The sequence below is a fragment of the Tasmannia lanceolata genome, unplaced genomic scaffold (assembly GCF_043159265.1).
Source record: "Tasmannia lanceolata isolate RefF3 unplaced genomic scaffold, GAP_Taslan_0.1 ptg000013l, whole genome shotgun sequence".
Lineage (NCBI taxonomy): Eukaryota > Viridiplantae > Streptophyta > Magnoliopsida > Canellales > Winteraceae > Tasmannia > Tasmannia lanceolata.
The window spans coordinates 41,949,210-41,956,796 of NW_027518690.1; the positions used below are offsets into that span (position 1 = coordinate 41,949,210).

The following is a 7,587-nucleotide window of genomic DNA, read 5'->3' on the forward strand; positions in this document are numbered from 1 at the left end:
GCCGCTTGCTAAGCACGGATTTCTCCGGAGATGTGGCACCAGTGGTCCCCGCAGACAGGGCCGAGGTTTTGCCGGCCTTGGCTGCCTGGCGCTTCATGGCTCTGTCTTGTTTTTGCCGAGCCACTTCCTCGGCCTTCAATCTCCTCGCCTCCTCCATTGCTGAGGCGGAAATATTAGCGCCCGAACCTTGTGCCGCCATTTCTGCGATAAAATCAGAAATTCAGTCACAACACAATAGAAGGAAAGCGAGCAGAAATACAAAAAGGAAGATCGGAGAAGGGAATCACCAGACCGAATCTCGTTAGCACTTGTTTCGTATTCCTCCCCTTTGCTCCGAGCCTCGTCCTCTGAGTCTAACACGACGTTGCTCAGACCGAATTTCACCAATACATGTTCGGATTTGAAATCCCGAACGTTGAACCTCTCCTTCCCTACATTCACACCCCTACCCACGACGTCGTTGAAAATTAACTGACTCAAGGTCTGCAGAGAAAACTGCAACCCCATCTTCTCCCCGTTGGGCTTTCTCCAATCAAAGGGGAATCTCCATCCGGTTGTTTGAGGCGGTTTTATGAAAAAGAACTCATTCTTTCATCGTTTAATGGAAGAGGGAGCTCTGCCCATGATCATCAGTGTCTGCCGCTGGGACACGTCTACCCACTCCCCTTTCATCTTTATGAGGAAACACTTCCTGATAACATCCAGTGATAGTGGGGCCCTCACCATTTTACTTTTCGCTATATACGCCAGAAGACCCCTCCACCCATTTGGAAAAATCTGGGATGGTGCCAGACCAAAAAAATAAAAAAAGTCTATCAGAATTGGGTGGAGTGGGAAGCGAACCCCCGCTTCAATAACCTCCTTATAGAAGGTCGTCTCTCCCTTCACACTACTACTAAACGCCCGTTCATCAAGGCTGGGAAGCCGGATCTCATAATCGTCCGGAATGTGATACTTCTCCCACAGATGATCAAGGTCCGAAGGTTGAAGGATACCTACCGAACTCATGGCAACTTCAGGACGATATGCTACACTATGAGGCAACCTAGGCTTATGAAATTCCACAGATTCCTGAGCCACAACTCTAGTCTGGACGTCCATCGGCGCCGATCGTGAATTGCTCCTATCCTCTCTTAAAGCGGCAATTACTAGTGCGTCACTCGGTATCGGCTCCGCCGCACCTGGACGTTCAACTGGAAGAATCGCACCCACCTCCTTTCTTAGCCGTGGAGCTATCCTCTTCAATGATCCTTCGCTCTTTGCGACCGTTGTGACACCGCCAACCTTTTTGGTCTTAGTCATGGGCCTCATCTCCGACAGCCACCCCAAAGCGCTCCTCCCCTCTGTCTCCGACGGTTGTCCCAACACGCTCTCCACTTCTGTCTCCGATGAAACTTGGGGAGAAGGAGATGTTCCCTCCATCCCCACGGGCTCAATCGACGGGTTTTGGGAATCCGTATTCTCCGACATTATTACTCTAAAAGAAACGAAATGAAAAGTTTGGGTTGAGAAACGCACCGATGAGATTGGAGGGAGGAAACCGTGAAACTCGCCGGGGAAGACGAACCAGCACCTTGAAAGAAAAGGGAAATCAAGCCGAGGGAACTTGGCGCCCTCTAAACCTCCGGTTAACGCAAAAGAACGAAGCTAAATGGGAAATTCTAACGGAAAAAGGGAAGCAGACCATCGGAAAAAGGATTTCGCCGGAGCAATGGATGAAAAGAGAGGGGGAGATAATCGTATAAAAAAGAAAAATGAGCGGGCTTTTATAGGTCTACGCGCGGGAAAACTCAAAAAGTCATGTCACTCTGACATTATGCGACACGTGGCGCCCCTTAACACTCACACAGTTACCCAAATCATTAATGCGCCGTTTTGTCATCATTGTTCGAAGCGCCAAACCACTGTTTCCTGAAAAGCCACAACTATTACACGTGTCCCCTCGAAACGCCCCTCAGAAGGAATACTCCGGTACCGAGTGTCGCTTAATAAAGTCATACAATACACTCAAACTACGTTATGTCTGCAGCAAGGTTAGAATATGCCCGGGGCCGAATGTTCTCATTTGTATCATGAATGTGAGCCCAACCAAAACGACGTTCCTTTGCATAATAATGCGTAAGTCGCGATGCTCGATTCCAACTGTCATTGATACTAAGTTCACAATTTATCTACAAGCTACTCGCGACATTGAATGTAAACAATGCAAAAAGACATGGAAAATGACAAAAATCCTTTCATTCACAAATGAAGAAACCTTTACAAAAGGTGGGCTTCTAGGCCAGATGCAAGGAAAAGAAAATACATTCGAAACCGTGCTAAACTACGACTAGCGGAATAAGACAGGAAGGAATTGAGAACAGTCGACACCCGGAGCTTCAGTATCATGCGTCTGGTAAACTGCCAAAACGCTACCGGACGTTGGACCTCAGCATCGCCACGGCACCCACTTGGCACGATCCTCTTTGCCCCAGAAGGAGGCTTCAAAATCGACCGTGCCACGGTCGTAGCCGAAGGTCTCATCATTCGCCCGGGTCTTCTTCCGGATCTTCCTCCGGATCTTCTTCAGAGTCCTTCCCCGACGAATTCACCTCCAGACGAGGCTCAAGACCGGGCGACGCGGAGCCGGCCCTCGTGCTACTTTCGGTCGCACCTTGCAGCATCACTCTCAGGGCCTCGTTCTCCATCTCCAACTTCCCGACTTCGGCCCTCGGCCGAAGAACCTCCAAGCCTTGCTGGAGAAGTTGATCTGCCCACCTCTGTCCCCTCTCCATAGTATGCTTCAGGGACCGCCTATAATTGGCGACGAAGTGGGGTACCTCGCCAGGAACGAGGAAATCCCTAGGAGCGGAGGAACCCGAGTATTCTGGGATCTCCACCTTCCGCTTCTTCTGGCTTTGGGGGACGCGACTCACCCCCTCAGCTCCGGCCGATGAGGAAGCCACCGCCACCGGAGTTACCGTTTCCGGCGGACTAGGCTCCACCGCCGGCGACCTCTCAACCTTTGTGACCTCCTAGTTCTGCAGGCCACTGGTTCCCTAGCGACGGGAGGATCTTCTCCATCCCCATCCGAAAGCAATTCCATTTCCACCGCCGGGGCCATTGCCCCTAGTTGATCGTCGCCGACGGCCTCTTGAGACATCTTTTGACAGACAAGCTGCGAAGGGAGAGAGAAGAAAAAGTAACATATGACAGACACCTCTCCCCCTCACCCCCCCTTTTTTATAGGGTCGCCCGGCGAGAAAATCGAGCGGGATTTAATGTCCCGCAGATTTTCGAAATCTCCCATAAAGCGGGAAATAAGGGCCCGACCCGTTTTCCAAAAAAAAACCGTGTGGGAAATAGACGGGAGTTAAATGTTTTCGCCGTTTTCCAAGAAAAACCCTTAAGGATGGATAACGCATCTATTAAAGGACACGACATTGAATCCGCCCGCCGATTCCCTAGAAAGACGCTTCGACTCCATCACCTCCAGAAGGTCGGCACCGGCCCACCCTTTGAAAATTTAACTACTTCCTTGACCCTTACAAAGGGACAAGAAAGTAGGGGGCAGTATGTTAGGGGTAAAATCGGTATATCCGGCACTGAACCTCAAACCCCTTCTCCATTATCCGGCACCGAACGTCGAACCCCTTCCCCATTACTCAACTGGGTCAACACAATCCTTGCAACAACGCTCGGTAATGAACTTCGATTGAACCTCCTTGATACTTCTCCCTTGGACGGTACCGAGCTACCTAGGGAACCAAACGCGATCGCGGAGATCTCGCCTCCAAACGGGAACTCCGGACGGCCGATACGCGTAAGGCGCGACTTTCGAATTTGAAACGTCCCGCCTAAATCACCATCCCCGATATTCGCCCATAATCATCGCAAACCGTATCTCCACGTGTTTATTCGCCAGCTATCAAGCTCCACGTGGATTGAATCAAGGATAGGATCGATGTCTCCACGATCTTATTCTCCCACCATCATGCCCCACGTAGGCGAAATCAAAGGCACGATTGATATCTCCAAGATCGTGGATCTCCACCTCTATAAAAAGGGGACTACGCACTCAAGCAAAGGGACTCACCCTCTCTTCTTCTCGGGTCCAGTAACCTAACTAAGCTCTCTCCCATTCCCCGTCTATTGTCTGTGATTACCCGTTTCTGACTTGAATGTCGAAGTGGCCGTCCGGAGCCACAACTCTGGGCCCGCTGACGCTTTTTCTGTGATCGCATGATTATAAGTTTTGCGAAGTTAGTTCGTGCAGTCAGATTTTGGGCGTCATGATATACTAATCTCTAATCTAATAGTTGGGATAAGATGAATGGTCCAATAACCAAAAACAAATTGACCCCATCTATAGTAACAAGTCGAGTGCTACTATTGGCTCCACATAAAGTGCATAATGACCAATAAATAATTGCTCCACATACATACTAATCAATAATCTACTAGTAGTAATTAGAATGTGACTTGTGAACTGCGAACCTGAACCGGGTCTTAGCAAACTGATCAACCAGGTAGCATAGTTCAGTTTTTTTTTTTTTTTTGTTAATATCCATTTTGTTTCTGAGACAAACCTCACATTTTTTATTCCATACAAGAACAGAAAATTTAAGGACCAAAAGCACTCTTATGGTGATATACTTTTGTTCATTACCAAGAACCAAGTCAAAAACTTCCTTGGCACCAAGACTATATGCAAGAACCCTAATATAAAAAACCAAAAACAAGGATTCACACCCCAAAAAACAGGGGTGCTACCTGTCTAAACCAGCAAACCAATCATATGAGACTCCGCAAAATTATGAACAAATATTTCCTGAAAACAATAAAAATGTACTAAATGAGAAAGTACTGCACCTCAAAACTGGAGCTCTCCCTCAAGATATCAACAAAGAATCTGAGGCTTCGGATGGGTTCAGACCATTCCTTGCAAATTGGTTCCCCAAGATACCCCTCTCTTGCCGAAGACCCCGCTGGTGGAAACCACTTCCCCTTGGCTTGTTACTATAGTCCCTGTCGATGCCGTCTTGTCTGCTTCCCCGCCCAAAAGTTCGGGCACCAAAGCGGCCCCTAGGAGCCTCTATATGATAACCCTCGGCCCCTTCCTCCTGTCCAAACATTTTGAGTGCGGTAGATTTATGGAATCAGAGAAGGGCAATGTATCTCAAATAGTACATTTGTGAAAAATAAAGAGCAGTTTTAGTAACTTCACAGAGGCCAGAGGAATAAAAACAAACCATGTTAGAAAAACTAGTGCTACTCCAATCATGTTAAACCATGGAAATTGATTGCTAAGTATTTTACCATTTTGTTGACATTTCCAAAGCGCATCAGTAATGCCAAAAAACAAACCAAGTGCCCAGCTAGCTAGGAAATTGCTCATTTCAAGTGCCCAGCAATGTATATTATAATACATTCCAAAAAGGACTTTTTAAGTGCCCAAACCCAAGAAGGTATATAATAAATTCCAGAAAGGGGTTGGTATTACCTTGAATTAATTATCTAACACATGTGGAGTGTCGCCTAAATTTCATAGGTCATGCACATACTTAAGAATGATTTTCATGTGGGGAAAAAAAAAAGAACAAATCTATTGCCCAACTAGGAAAATTACACATGCTGGAAATCTTAAATGTTTCCCACAATAAGCTTACAGGCTCAATTCCATCTTCTCTAGAAGATATGAGCATCTTCACATTTGTTAATTTATCATACAATAATTTGGTGGGTGACTTCCTAACGGCAAAGCCTTCCAAGAAGAGACTTTTGTTGGCAACAAAGGTTTATGCAGCAATGCGCAGGGTTTGGAACCGTGCAAGTCCTGTCACTAAATATTGATTGTTCTTTCTCTTTTGAGCACACTATTTCTTCTACTTCTAGTTTTTGGAATTTCATTAAATTTTTGCCACGGAACGAGAAATGCAGAGGAAGAGAGAAATGAAATGAAGAGATTGGTGTATTTCATATGAAGATATCATCGATGCAATAGAGGACTTTGATGAAAAACACTGCATTGGGGGGGGGGGGGGGGGGAGGATATGGGGGAGTTTACAAAGCAGCTTTGCCAACAGGGCAAGTAGTGGCTGTAAAGAAACCTCACAAATTAGAAGATAGAGAGCATTTTGACCAGAGAAGTTTCATAAATGAGGTAAGGACATTAACAGAAATCCATCACCGTAACATTGTCAAGCTTTACGGGTTTTGTTCTCATCCTCGATGTATGTTTCTTGTTTATGAGAATATGGAAAGAGGAAATTTGGCTAATATCCTAAGCAGCGAGGAAGGGGCAATGGAGTTGCATTGGGTTAAGAGGGTGAATATTATTAAAGTTGTGGCCCATTCTTTATCATACATGCACCATGATTGCGTCCAGCCCATACTTCATCGAGATATCTCTAGCAAAAATATTTTATTGGATTCAGAATTTGAGGCTCATGTCTCTGATTTTGGTACTAAATCTAAAGAACGGTTTGGATCATCCTATGGTGAGGGCCATACCATACTTTTGATAAAGTGAGGAGTGCAATCATCAAAATACAGTGGTGCTGATAAATTTTCCCTAAAAACAAAATTTCTACATTTTCTTGGAAAAAATCATTCTTGCTAGACCAGGGAAGTCTTTTTTTCCGATGTAAAGAGTCACTATTCACACCCCTTAAATGGTTTTTATTGTAGATGCATATATATTGTTTGGAAGTATTCAAAGTGGCCCTAAGTTTTTAAACAATTAAGAGAATTGTTTAACATAGAAATTTGGGATTTATTGAGCAATTTCATGGAAAGCTATTTCGTTGCTGGCTTTTGCATGATAGAACAGCCACTTGAGATGAATTAAATAAATAAGACAAAATCTGCCAAAAAGTCAACATGTGTGGCAGTTCTTAAGTGCAAAAGCCAATCACTTCAACCAATTATCCCTTACCCAAGACTCACAAAGTCTTAAAATTCATAGTAGGTATAGAGGAATTTGATAGGCAATTTCACTGAAAGCCATTCCACGGCTCACTTTTGCAGGAAAGAAAAGCCACCTCAGATGAATTAAATTAATAAGACAAAACCTGCTAAAAAGTGAGCCTGTGTGAGTGTGATGTTCTCTCATGCAAAATTGAGTCGCAAAATGGCTTTCTGTTAAGTTGCCTATTAAATCCCTATGTCTAGATGGTAAATACTTTATATATGCCACTTACATTTTGAGGTCATATTCATCCATTTACATGCTTTGTTATTTGAGCGTCCCTTTCTCTCTCACCCAGGCTAGTGTCACGGGGTCAAATTGCTCCTCCACAAAGCAACCCGCGTGATGGCACTAAGTCTTCACAACTTAGTCTGCCAAACCCTCCCTCTAGTACACAATGAGGCTCTCTCAAGAAATGGGACAGCACACACAAAGGAAAAATCAGCACACAAAATGCATAGAAAAGCATACACAAGGGACACCAATTTTTAATGTGTTTCGGCCAATCAATGCCTACTCCACGAGCAACTCCTTTGCCATCATCTTTCTCAAACTCTTACTCTTGGCCAAAGCCATTACAAGGAAGCTTTTCTCTCACAATACACACAAAAACCCATTTCCTAGGTGCTGGCCACTTG

The 7,587-nt window shown here is 45.2% G+C and overlaps 1 protein-coding gene across 2 annotated transcripts in view; it reads right to left on the reverse strand.

Moving 5' to 3' along the window:
• Positions 1–5,138, reverse strand: part of LOC143890152 (uncharacterized) — a 34,589-nt gene extending 29,451 nt beyond the window's left edge. For both annotated transcript variants that reach the window (XR_013255131.1, XM_077394727.1), the window contains exon 1: positions 4,852–5,138. The gene's annotated coding sequence lies outside the window, so the exon portion shown is untranslated. The remainder of the gene's footprint in view (positions 1–4,851) is intronic.
• Positions 5,139–7,587: the final 2,449 nt, after the last annotated feature.